This window comes from Empidonax traillii, unplaced genomic scaffold (genome assembly GCF_003031625.1).
Source record: "Empidonax traillii isolate 1590-97213 ecotype Southwest subspecies unplaced genomic scaffold, ASM303162v1 scaffold1941:size121899, whole genome shotgun sequence".
Classification (NCBI taxonomy): Eukaryota; Metazoa; Chordata; class Aves; order Passeriformes; family Tyrannidae; genus Empidonax; species Empidonax traillii.
This window is the reverse complement of record NW_020957134.1, coordinates 78,472-92,524: the sequence shown is the minus strand read 5'-3', so window position 1 is coordinate 92,524 and position 14,053 is coordinate 78,472. Positions and strand designations below refer to the sequence as shown.

The window sequence follows — 14,053 nt, the reverse complement described above, 5'->3', positions numbered from 1 at the left end:
TCATTGGGAACAGCAGTGACATCACAGGGACAGTGATGACATCACTGGGGACCAGTGACATCTCAGGGACTTGAGTGCCTCCTACAGGACATAAGTGACACACTGGGGACAACGGTGACATCACAGGGGACCGTGGTTACACCTGTGGGAACAGCAGTGACATCAATAAACACCAGAGATATCACAGGGACCGCAGTTATGTCACAGGGACTTTGGTGACATCATTAGAGACCAGTGACATCACAGGCATCTGGTGACATCACCGGGTTATCTATGACATAATTTGGAACATCAATGAAATCACAGGGACAGTCGTGACATAACTGGGGACATTGGTGACATCACTGGAGATGCTGGTGACAACACAGGGGACAGGTGACATCACAAGGACACTGATGACATCACAGGGACTGGTGACATCATTGGCAGCCCAATGGCATCACTGGGACAGCAGTGCCATCAAAAGGGCAGAAGTGACATCACTGGGGACACTGATGACACCCCTGGAGACAGTGGTGACATCAAAGGGATTCCAGTGACATCACAGGGACATTGGTGACATCAAAGGTCACTGGTGCTACCTTTGGGGACATTGGTGACATCACAGAGGACCACTGAAAACATTGGGTACAGTGGTGACATCACAGGGACATCAGTGACATCATTGGGGACAATGGTGGCATCACAGGGACAGTAGTGACATCACTGGAGACCAGTGACATCACAGGACACTGATGACCTCACTGGCATCGTTGACATGACAGGGACATGGTGCCACAGCTTGGCACAGTGGTGACATCACAGAGACAGCAGGGCATCACTGGGGACCAGTGACATAAGACTGACAACAGAGGGACAGTAGTGATGTCACAGGGACATGGGTGACATCACAGGGAGTGGAGGTGACAACACAGAGACACCAGTGATATCACTGGGGACATTGGTGACATCACAGGGGACAGTGGCGAGTGACATCACAGAGGAATCTGTGAAATCATAGGCGACTGTTGCCATCAAAGGGAAAGCCGTGATGTCACAGGGACATCAGTGACATCACAGGAACATTGGTGACATCACAGGGACATGGTGCTACCATTGGGGACAGTGGTGGCATCACAGAGACAGAAGTGACATCATCCAGGACCAGTGACATCACAGGGGACTATTGACAACAAAGGGACAGCCGTGATATCACAGGGACATTGGTGACATCACAGGGGACTTTAGTGACTCCAAAAGGACAGGGGTGACATCACAGTGACACTAGTGACAACATCAGGGACATCAGTGACATCAGAGGGGACAGCGGTGACATCATAGGAAAGTCAGTGACATCACTGGGGATCAGTGACATCACAGGGGAGTGTTGAGAGCACAGGGACAGCCATCTGTGACATCACAGGGGTCTGGTAACATCACTGGGGACATCGGTGACATCATACGGCCATGGTGGCACTGCTGGGGACAGTGGTGACATTACAGAGAAAAAAGTGGCATCATTTGGGCCCAGTGATGTCACAGGGGACTGCTGTCCACAAAGGGATAGCCATGATGTCACAGGGTCATCTGTGTCATTATAGGGGACATCGGTGACATCACAAGGCCAGGTGTGACATCACAGAGACACTAATGACATCGGTGACACTGGTGCCATCACAGAGGACAGTAGTGACATCACAGAGACATCGGTGACATCACTGGGGAGCAGCGACATCACAGAGGACTGTTGCCTACAAAGGGACAGCCGTGATATCAGGGACATTACAGACATCAGTGACATGACGGGGACATGGTGCCACAGCTCAGCACAGTGGTGACATCACAGAGACAGCAGGACATCATTAGGGACATCTGTGACATCACAGGGGAAAGTGATGGCACCACAGCGTCACCAGTGACATCAGCGGGGACATCTGTGACATGATAGGGGACTTCGGTGACTTCACAAGGCCAGGGGTGACATCACAGAGACACCAGTGACATCATCATAAAAATGGGTGACATCACAGGGGACAGTGGTGACATCACAGATACATCGGTGACATCACTGGGGACCAGTGATATGACAGGAGACTGGTGACAACAAATGACAGCTGTGATGTCACAGAGAGATTGCTGAAATCACAGTGTACATCGGTGGCTTCACACGTACAGGGGTGACATCACAGAGACATTAGTGACATCATCGGGGACATTTGTGACATCACAGGGGACAGTGGTGACATCACTGAGACAGCAGGGACATCACTGGGGACCAGTGACATCGGAGTGACAACAGAGGGACAGCAGTGATCACAGGGACAGCAGTGATCACAGGGACACAGAGTCACAGGGACATCTGTGACATGGCAGGGGACATTGGTGACATCACAGGGACAGTGTTGACATCACTGGGGACCAGTGACATCTCAGGGACATAAGTGCTTTCCACAGGACATGGGTAACACCCGTGGGGACAGCAGTGACATCAATAAACACCAGTGACATCCCAGGGACAGCAGTATTGCCACAGAGACTTTGGTGACATCATTGGAGACCAGTGACATCACAGGGACAGCGGTGACATCACAGGGACAGGGGTTCCATCCCTGGGGATAGTGGTGCCGTCAAAGGGATAGTGGTGACATCAAAGGGGTCTGGTGACATCATAGGGACATTGGTCACATCACAGGGAAATGGTGGCACTGTTGGGGACAGTGGTGAAATCACAGTGACAGCAGTGACATTACTGGGGACCAGTGACATCAGAGAATGTTGACAACAAAGGGAAACCCGTGACGTCACTGGGACATCAGTAAATTCACAAGGAGGGGTTGACATCATAGAGAAACCAGTGACATCATCAAGGACAGTGGTGACATCACAGGGACAGTGGACAAATCATTGGGGACCAGTGACATCACAGGGGACTGGTGACAACAAAGGAAAGCCCCGATGGCACAGGGAAATCAGTGACATCATGGGGACATGGAGCCACCACTGGGGACAGTGGTGACATCACAGACACAGCAGTGACATCCTTGGAAACCAGTGATATAACAGGGGACTGGTGACAACAATGGGAAAGCCGTGATGTCACAGGGACATTGGTGACATCACAGGGGACATCAGTGACTGCACAAGGCCAGGGGTGAAATCACAGAGACACCAGTGACTTAACTGGTGACACTGGCGACATCACAGGGACAACAATGACATCAGTGGGTTCATTGGTGACTTCACAAAGACAAGAGTGACATTAGAGGGACAGCAGTGACATCATCAGGGAAATTGGTGACACCACAGGGGACAGAGGTGACATCACACAGACATCGGTGATATCACTGGGGACCAGTGACATCCCAGGGGACTGGTGACAAGAAAGGGACAGCTGTGATGTCACAGGGACATCTGTGACATGACAGGGGACATCAGTGACATCACAAGGCCAGGTATGACATCACAGAGACACCAGTGACATTATCAGTGTCACTGGTGACATCATGGGGACATCAGTGACATCATTGGGGACCAGTGATATCACAGAGATAGTAGTTACATCAAAGGACACCGGTGCCACCTCTGGGGACATCAGTGACATCACAGAGGACCAGTGACATCAATGGGAATGGTGGTGACATCACAGGGAAAGCAGTGACATCACTGGAGACCAGTGGCATCACTTGGAAGAGTGATGACATCACAGGGGCAGTGGTGACATCTGTGGGGACAGCAGTGACATCACTGCAGCCCAGTGAAATCACAACTGTCTGGTGACATCACAGAGACTGTGATGAAATCAATTAGACAGCTGTGACATCACTGGGAACACCAGTGACATCCCAGGGACAGTGGTGACATCACTGGGGATGTCGGGGATGTTTGGGGGCCTTTAGGAGGGCACCTGCTGGGGGGGTTTTCATGCGAGCACGGACGACTCAGCACACCAATGTGATGATCAGAGAGCTCCGTTGATTGAAATCAAGCAGCAGTCTTTGATACAGTTTTCTAACAATACTCTTCTATCAGCTCTGTTTCTTTAACATTCTTTATGTCCTTTCCCACTCTGAGAGCCGGTACTGAGACCCTGTTTTCTATATCTGGTTTTGCTACTGTTTCTCTTGGTAGATCTTTCCCATCCTGGTACCATCAGAAGGCCATCAGAACAACAGATCATGTTTTCACAATTGCAACATAAGGTTATGTTCTCACAGCTGCAGCATATCCTCTATATTAGCACTAAAAATCCCTACACTTCCCCCTTTTTCTTTAAACAAAGCAGACACAGTTTGAGACAATAAGCTGCACAAACATTGAACCAGACATGGCAGAAAAATACACACTCTTGGAAGCAGAAAAACAACGGGTGCCAACCATTGTACAATTTGCATAAGCTGATTCTGGGGGGGCTTTGGGAGGGCACCTGCCCTTAAACACCAGGACTGCAGAGAACTGGAAAGCTTTACTGGGAGCACTGGGAGCAACAGGCAGCTGGTGTGAGAACAAAAGCAGGGCAGGGGGGGGACACACGACCCCCCCAAACTCCGGGCGGGGATGGACTGGGGGGTCCCGGCTGGGCCCGAGGCCACGGGGAGGGGCTGCGGCCACCGCCGGCTCAGGAGCTCTGTGGTGAGAGAAAGGGGGTGACAGCGGGCTGGGGGGGGCAGGGGGGACACATACGCTCTGGAGAAGGGGGGACACGACCCCTGGGGACCCCCCTTTACCTTCTCCCACAGGTAGAAGCCGAGTCCCAGCGCCAGGAAGATGAAGCCCATCACAAAGCCCCCGACCCCCACCAGGATCTTGCTGCGGATGGTGTCCTGTGGCATCTCTGGGGGGAGCCAAGGGGGTCAGGACCCCCAAAACCTCCCAGAGACCACCCAGGACCCCAAAAATCCTGTCCTGGTCTCCCCTAACCCACCCAGAACCCTCTGAAACTTCTTCCCAGTCCCTTCTGCATTAGTTTGTTTGAATCCATGCCTGGAACAAAGACAAGTACAACAGTCATTCAAACACTACAAAACATCTTTTATTGCAGTGAGATTTAAAAAAACTATTAGCAAAGAGAATCAAAAACTAAAAAAGAATACAAAAAAACCCCTATTTTATCTATTGGCGTTCAAACAATACAATGAACAGCCTCTAATAAAGTATTAGTTAGTACAAGGGGAATTAAAGGGATACAATACTAGCTAGTAAAAAGGGAATTAAACGGATAAAAAAGGATATAAAATTTTGCTTTCCCTGTTGCTTCCTATCAATAAACTGTGCTCACCTGCACAGACAGGCCAGGCCTACCATGCTCTGCAGGGGTTGGTTGGTGCCCGTGCTTGGCGGGTGTCCCCGCGGAGCAGCACAGTGTGGATGGCAGGATGAGCATCGCTCCACCCAGCAGTGCGGACACCCCATTCGATCAGCTCTACGTTACACTCCATAGGGCCAGGACGCAGCACAAGGTGGTGCTTGAGTGGCAGCCAAACAGCGCCTGTTCATCACCTCATGGCAACATCATCTTCATCTCCATCACCTTCCTCAGCCCTAGGGATGACCTGTCCCATTGTGTTCCAAGGGGATTTGTATCTCTCTTGCAGAGTGGAGCCAAGCCAAGGAGGAACTCAGCTCTGATAATGGGGGACATCCAGTTGACTTTGCTAAAGGCACAATGGGCCCTACAGTGAACTTGTGCAATAAAGTCACATTGTACAACATTCTGGCTGGTTTCACATGCGAATATAATCATGTTCTAACCCCTCTATGCTCCACTGATCATCTAAATCAAAAGTACCGCCCTTACACCATGGCAACCATTCCGAAATCTCATTGTTATGGTCGGTTACCATGGCAACCATTATACATTTCCATCTCCAGGGTGGGTTACCATGGTAACCATGATGCATTCCAATTGTTACATTGGTTACCATGGAAACCATTATGCCTTCCCATCGTTACACTGGTTACCACAGAAACTATCTGTAACAAACAGATACTTTATGAATGCCAAAGATTATGTTTCTCCATTGTTTCTGCCCATCAAAATCTTCCTCTAAAACATTCTCTGTCAGCTCTCTGCAGAAACAGAGAAAAAAAAGGGCAGAAAACTGCTACTCGCCCACACACACACCCCAGCTCAGGGGAAAGGTAGCATGGTGGTACCTTTTCTCTGCTTCTAGAAGTAATTGAAACCATTTTATAAGTTTTTTTTTATTTTATTTTATTTTTTCCTTTGTCTCTGCATCTCTTAGTAATTGTTAAGATCAGGATTTTAGTATCAACAGATAACTTGTGTGTGTCTTATTTTTGCTCAAAGGAATATTCAAATCTGAAGTTCTTTCTGCAATATTTAAGCAGATTGTAACACGAGACCACTAAAAAGTGGGAGAAACAGGAAGAAGGGGGGAAAAGGGGGGGTGGTCTGGCGGGTTTGACGGTCCCATGGGGGTCTTTAGGCACAGAAGAGTTGGGAAAAGGGGTGGCCCCCCTGAGTTCCCAACTTATGGGGGTGTGGGGGCTGCTGGATCCAATCTCAGCCTTGGGTTATGCCAACACTTTCAGTTCAAAGAAATTACAGAGGTGGGACTGAAACACATTTGTCCCCAGGTTTTAATGAAGGTAAATCACATCTATTGATAGAAATGAATTACTTAGGGTTACAAATGATCAGACAAAACACCTTCATCAGAATTATTTACTGCTCAAGAGAAACACTAAAACTACCAGTAGTACAGCATAAGATTGGACAGAGCTCTACACTAAAGCAATTGTTGAAGCAATTCTACTCAAGCTGGCACCAAAGAATTATTACCTAGAGATGGATGGAACTCCCCCAGACCAACGTTCATGGGGAGATCTCTGCTCTCAGCCTCCAGCAGTGACCTTGGGGGGTCCCAGCCAAGGCAGGAATCTCCACACACCCCCCAAGAAGGGTTCTGTTGGCACAACCTGCCCCTGGCAAAGGGGACTGGCCCTTTCTGGTAGAAAGGGATGGACTGACAGTCACTGGACTCCAGGGCTTGCCTCACCATCAGGGGGGACATTCGGGGTGGGAGCAGCGGCTGAAGCTCTTCCCGCAGTCGGGGCACTTGTAGGGCCTTCCATTACCGGTGGGTCTGTTGGTGTAGTGTCAAGTTGAAGCTCTGGCTGAAGCTCTTCCCACACTCCCCACATTTGTAGGGCCTCTCCCCGGTGTGGATGTGCCGGTGCCTGACGAGGGCGGAGTTATGTTTGAAGCCCTTCCCGCAGTCGGTGCAGCGGAAGGGCCTCTCCTCTGTGTGTGTCCGCTCATGCAGGAGGAGATTCCCGCTGGTCGGAAACCTCTTCTCACATTGCAAGCACTTGTAGGGCCGTTCCCCAGTGTGAATGAGCTGGTGTTGAATCAGGTTGGATCTATCAGTGAAGCTCTTCCCACACTGCCCACACGTGTGGGGTCGTTCCCCAGTGTGGATGAGCTGGTGCCTGCGGAGGTTGGAGCTGTGCCTGAAGTTCTTCCCACATTCCTCACACATGTAGGGCCATTCTACAGTGTGGATGTGCTGGTGCCTGTGGAGGTTGGAGTTCTGGCTGAAGCTCTTCCCACATTCCCCACACGTGTAGGGCCGTTCCCCAGTGTGGATGTGCTGGTGTCGGATAAGGTTGGAGCTCTGACTGAAGCTCTTCCCACATTGCCCACACGTGTAGGGCCGTTCCCCAGTGTGGATGTGCTGGTGCCTGAGGAGCTGGGTGCTCACCCTGAAGCTCTTCCCACATTCCAAGCACCTGAAGGGCTTCTCCCTGCTGGGAGGCTGCTGAACAGATGAACCACAAGACAGGGCCAAAGGGCCACCGACTTCCTCCTCACCTGCCGGGGGGGGCCCGCGGCCTTTTCCTGTTCCTTGCAGCCTCCTCCTCCATCCGCCCAAGCTTTGTGAAGGACAAATCCTGCTGGGGGGAAACAAGGGCTGAGTGCATTGGCTTGGGGGTTCCTCCTGCCCAAGTCCATCCCTAGGACTCAGCAGGCATCCTGGGACCATAAAACCTCCAAAACACCAAGATTCAGCACAGAAAGACACAATCCACTGAGATTTAGAAAAAAAAACCCTTTAGAAATAGCAAAAAGAGCCTCATCCCCAAAACTGCAAAAAGTTGAGATTCAGCCAAAAAACACTCCAAAATAGGAAGATTCAGTCAAAAAATCTCTCCAAGAAGTTCTCCCTCTCTGGCCTCTCCCCTCTGGGGTTCAGAGGGTCTCCCCTGTCTGGGATGTTGGGCGTCCCACTTAGGGATGCTGGGAGTGTTGGGGGTCCCAAGAGTCCCTTCTCCACTGACTCTCACCTTTGGGGTGCCGTCTTCCCAGACATTCCCCCTCTCCAGGTTCTCCACCTTGTTGTCCCAGAGATCCCAGGGGTCCCCACTCTCCAGGCTTCCCCTTCTCCGCTCCCCCCGTTTCAGGCTCCCGGGGGTCCCGGGGCTCCTCCCTCTCTGTGCTCCCCCCTCCAGCCTGCCGGGGGTCCCCCAGCTCCACCATCGCCCGCTCCACCCTCCACCCTTGGCAGTTCCAAACACAGAGATGGCCCTTGTTCCTCTGCAGGGACTCAAGGACAGCAGGTGACTCCTGCAGCACAGATGGAATGGCACAGGATCCCCTGGGTCCCCAGGTTGGATCAGCACTCGGGGATACAAACTGACCTCGGGCTCAGGATGCTGCTGCGAGCACAGATTGCCCTGCAAAGTCTGCAGGGAGTCAGTTGAGCTCTGGAGAGCAGATTGTGCCCCAGGGATGGGATTGCAGAGGGGCCCTCAGATCCCGGGGATGAAGCAGCTGCCCCCAGCTTTGGGGGGGGTTTGGGGATTAGGGCTCTCCCAGTAGAGCCCAGTGAACCCCTCAGTGCCCTCCCAGTACAGCCCAGTGCCCCCAGTACAGCCCACTGTGTTCCTGTGCCAGGGTGCTGGGTCATCTCACTTTAAGGGTGTTGGAGAGGATTTGGGGGATTTTGGGGGGCTCTGGCTGCATTTGGGGGAGTTAAAAGGGGTCTTGGTGGCATCGGGGGGTAAAAGGGATCTGGGAGGAGAGGTGATTAAAGAAAAAATGGGGGTTAGGGGACATTTGGGGGCCCTTATTAGGGCCTGAGGGGGACAGGAGGGGCAGCACCACAACCAGGTGAGTCCTGAGACCTCCCTTGTGTCCTCAATTTCCCACTTCTCACCCCGAGCCCGCACTAGTGTCCCCAATGTCCCCAGGGCCTCCCCATGGCCCAAATTCCCCACTTGACACCCCCCATTCCACTGCCCCCAAACCCCTCCCCACTGCCCCCAAACCTCATCCCTGATGCGCCTAACCCTCCATCTCCCCCCAGAAGGCCCCCCTGGACCCTCTGACCCCAAAAACAGCCGCATCCCCCCACACTCACAGAAAGGCCAAGGGTATCTGGGGACACGTTGGGGACACTTGGGGGGCTTTGGGCGGCACTGGGTGATTACTGGGAGATACTGGGACCTCTGGGGGGAACCAGGAGGCACTGGGAGGGACTGGGGGGTTATTGAAGGATGCTGGGAGGGCACTGGGAGGGACTGAGTTATTAGCGGGGGATTACCAGGACACACAGGGGACACTGGGAGGTTACTGGGCCATACTGGAGGTTACTGGGTGCTCACTGGAGAATCACTGGCAATAGTGGGGGGCAGTGGGAGGTCACCGGGGCTCACTGGGGGGTACTGGGCCATGCTGAGGGTCACTGGGAAGTCACTGGGCTATACTGGGGGCACTGGGATCACCTTACCCGCATGTGGTTCATCTGCCCCAAAAATTTTGGGGGGCATCCCCAAGACCCTTCCCCTGGGGGCTGGGAAACCCATTGAACCCCACTGTTAGGTTTTAGAGGACCCCCGTGCCACCCTCCCTGTGGTGTCTCTGTGTGCTGGGTTTTGGGGGTCTCTGAGGTTCGTGGGGGGGGCATCAGGACCCGCTTTCCCTGCGGTCGGTCCGCCCAGCCGGCAGGAGGCGCTGTGGAACGAGCGGCAATGGCGGCGCCGCGAGGGGCATTTTGGGAGTTGAAGTTTCTTTAATGAAAACTCCGCCGGCGCCTGCGCAGTGCAGCCATGGCGTTTAAACACCACCCCACCCCCCCCCCCCCCAGAGGGTTCCAAGGCCCCCAGCCCCTTCAGGGACCTCCTAAAACCCTTCAGGACCTCCTAAACCCCTTCAGGCACCTTCACCCTCCCCTATGAGCGCCCTCAGGACACCAAATCCCCTCTGCGACCCCCCGAAAGCCCCTCACGGACCTCAAAACCTCCTCGGAACCCCCGAGCCCCTCCTCTCCACTCTGCCGAGCCCTCCAGCCTTCCCGCCCACAGCCGCGCTCCCCGCAGCCCCCGAGCGCATCCCCAGACTCACCGCAAGCCCCGCCACGTCTCACAAAGACGAAGATTCCGCTGTCGCCGCCATCATTTTCCCGGCAGCCACCGCGGGACTCTGCGCGCGCACCGCCGGCAGAGACCCCGCCCCGCCCCCTTTGCCGCGCGGGGCACGCCGGGAGTTGTAGTTGCAGCCGCTCAAAGCTCCAAACTCCTCCAGACTCAATTCCCCACGGGCGTTCCTGGGGCAGAACGGGGCAGAACCGGGGCGGGGACGGGACGGGCATTGGGTGGAAATCGTTACAAAAACTGTAACCCTTGTGTTGGAAGGGATGGGGGTGGGTTTGTGTTCCTGGAGCCTGGAGGCTCATGGAAACCTCTGCTGCTTCTCTGACCCCTACCTATTTGGGCCTGGAGTCTTTTTTCCTCTGCAGCCTTTTACGCAGCAACGTTTTTGGGGTTTATGAGAACATGGCCTTTATGAGGAGAGCCTCTTAGGAGGTGTATGGGCTTTCTGAGGGCAGTACCTTTATGATGTGCATGGGCTTTATGCAGAGAGATCTTTTATGGTGAGAGCTCTATCATGAGGTCTATGGGGTGTATGAGGACAGTGCTTTTATGAGGCTGCCCCATTATGGCGTGGATGGGTTCTATGAGCACAGAGACCTTCTGAGGCTGCCCCACTGTGATGTGGATGGGGTTTATGAGGACATGACCTTTATGAGGAGAGCCTCTTAGGACGTTTGTGGATTCTCTGGATGCAGCCTGGCAAAAAGAGAGAGGCTGGAAAAAAAGGGTAAAACAGTGGGGAGAACCCTGAGGTTCAGATCCAGTGCTGGTGGGGGGCTGTAGGGACAAGGCAGTTGTACAGAACAAGGCAGAGCCGTGGGGGCACTGTGGGGCTGTGGCTCTGACTGCAGCCAAACCCTCCCATCCCAGAGGAAGGCAAAGGGCACACAGAGATCCACAGCCCGTGCGAGTGCAGGCGCTGGGGCAGTTCCAGATGGACACTGTGGCCATCCTGCAGAGCCTGACTGAGAAAAAGATCCTTTCTGGGGAAACCTGGGCTGGCTTGGGTGCAGGGCACTGGGGACAGAGCCCACCTGGGGAAGGGAGGGACAGTTAACAGGGCTGGGCAGAATTTTAGGCTTCTTCAAGGACCAAAAGCTCTTTGCCCCCCACCCTGTCTGGCTCACGCTGTTTCCTCAGCACCCTCACTTGAAGACTTGGAAAAGCAGATTGGCCACAAGAAGGGATCCTGGCAGAGGGCTGCAGCCCTGGGATGGGGCACAGGGATGTACAGGAGCTACATGGCATTGGTTTTGCCAGGTTATGGTAAAGCATCAGGGTTTGTTCTGAGATCTCAACACCCCCAGGGGGATGTGGATTGTATTTAAACAAAATCCTGAGAACACCCAAAAGGGCCTTGATCAAAACCTCTGCTGTGAAGCCAAGGGCTTTCACCCATGGCTGTTGCCTCGTTCCTCCCAGCTGGAAGGTCTGGGATGAGGGGAGATGACTGTGTGACCAGACAGGTCTTTGGGCAGATGGGACACCTGGCCATTCCACAGAGAAACCAGGATGACCCAGCCCTGCACAGCCCCCCCAGAGCCTGGCAAGCTGCTTTGCAAGAGGAAAAACCTACAGTGGTGTCACCCTGAGAGTTTCTCTTGTCTCAGTGTATTCTGCCAAGTTTGCTTCCTGTGCAGGGGTAACCCCCCATTCCCCACTGTTCCCCGGGAAGCTGCAGCCCCTGCAGGGCTCATCGCGGCCTCCAGCACTGAGTGCTCAGCACAGGCAGGACATGGAGCTGCTGAGAGAGTGCAGAGGAGGCCTGCGAGGTGCTGCGAGGGGTGGAGCCCCTGTGCCCTGAGGAAAGGCTGCCAGAGTTGGGGTTGCTGAGGCGGGAGAAGAGAAGGCCCCAGGGAGGCCTCAGTGCGGCCGGGCAGGAGCTGAAGGGGCCCAGAGGAAAGCTGGGACAGAGTGTTCAGCAGGGCCTGTGGGGAGAGGACAAGGGGGCACGGCTGGAACTGAAGGAGGGCAATTTAGGGTCAATCTGAGGGAGATGTTTTCTTCCAGTCAGGCTGGAGGGGACTGGCACAGGCAGTGCCTGAGAGGCTCTGTCCCTGGGAATGTTGAAGGGCCAGTTGGACGGAGCCCTCAGCAACCTGGGGTGGTGGGAGGTTGCTCAGGTTGGAATGAGATGATTTTTAGGGTCCCTTCCATGACAAACCATTCAAGGATTCCATCGTTCTCTGGTCCCCATCCCCACAGCTCCTGTGCCATCCCAGCTGCCAGAGCAGTGCCCGTGTTCCATATGTAATGGCTAGCACCCAGCAGCGAGCACAGCGCAGCCATTCCCCTGCTGCCATCACACCTTTGTGCAGCTCCCAGTGCAGCCTCTGCGCTGACCAACCCTGGCTGTGCTCTGAGACAGCCCTTCCCCCTGCTCAGAGACCACCCTTCCTCCTGCTCCCAGCACACTGTCCTGCCCTGCTCCCTTCAAACCCCAGCAGTCCTGAACAGCGGCTGCTGTGTGGATCTTGTCCCCCATCCCAGCAGGATGCTCCCTCTTGTCCTGAGGAAGGTACGGGCCGTTCCGTGCAGGTGGGCACCCCTCGACCGCCCGGGGGGCTGGAGCTCTGTGGGGATGGTGTGGGACAGGGAACCCATTCTGAGATTGTGCCCTGATGGAGCTGAGAGAGACACGGGAGAGGAGATGGAAATCGATATGGGACTGATAGTGAGGAAAGGATGGAGATAGATCTGGAGGAGGATGTGCAGGAAGAGATGGAGATAGATCTGGAGGAGGACACAGAGGAGGAGATGGATTGAGCAGGAAGATGAGGAGGAGGACATGGTGTTGGGATGAAGACCCCCAGCAGCAGGACAGGCCCATCCTGGCCATGCCCTGATCCAGAGACAGGGGGTCACCTGCCACCAGGCTGGGACTGGGCTGGGTGGCCCCGCTCAGGGACACGGTGCCCCGTGCCCGGGATTCTGGCGGCATATATGTTTTACATGTTGTTTTCTTGTTTTGTACAAACATTTTATATTTTTGATTTTTTTCAGAAGATAGTTTGTTTTATAAAGACCGTTGTTTTATTAAGAAATAGTGGTTTTTTGAAGAAGATAGTTGTTCTATTTAAGAGGATAGTTTTTTCACTAAGAAGATAGCTTTTATTAAAAAGATAGTTTTTTATTAAGACAATAGATTTTGATAAGAAGATAGGTGATTTAAAAAGAAGATTATTGTTATTAAGAAGACTTGTTTTTATAAAGAAGAATACTATTTTTAAAAGAAAATATATAAGTTTATAATAATAAAACATGTAATTTTATAATAAAAATAAATTCTTTATATATGTCTTATGTATTGGCCGTTTGTTGTCCTTGTGGAAGACGTCTCAAGGATTATCATTGTTATCCAGGCCCACAGAATGTGCCCTCTCAGCCCAGACACCCCCCTGTCCTGGGCTCATCCCCAGCCCTGGGGGCAGCAGGGCAGGGGGGGTTCTGCCGCTCTGCTCTGCTCTCAGCACACCCCACCTGCAGTGCAGCCTCCAGCTCTGGGGTCCTGACACAACAAGGCCAGGAACTGTTGGAGCGAGGCCAGAGGAGGCCCCCAAGGGGCTCAGGGGACTCGAGCACCTCCCCTCTGCAGACAGGCTGGGAAAGCTGGGGCTGGCCAGCCTGGAGAAGAGAAGGTTGTGTGGAGACCTCGGAGAAACCTTCCCGTGGGTGAAGG

The 14,053-nt window shown here is 53.5% G+C and overlaps 1 pseudogene; it reads right to left on the bottom strand.

Moving 5' to 3' along the window:
- Positions 1-7,030: 7,030 nt before the first annotated feature.
- LOC114071291 lies at positions 7,031-7,866 on the bottom strand (annotated as a pseudogene).
- Positions 7,867-14,053: the final 6,187 nt, after the last annotated feature.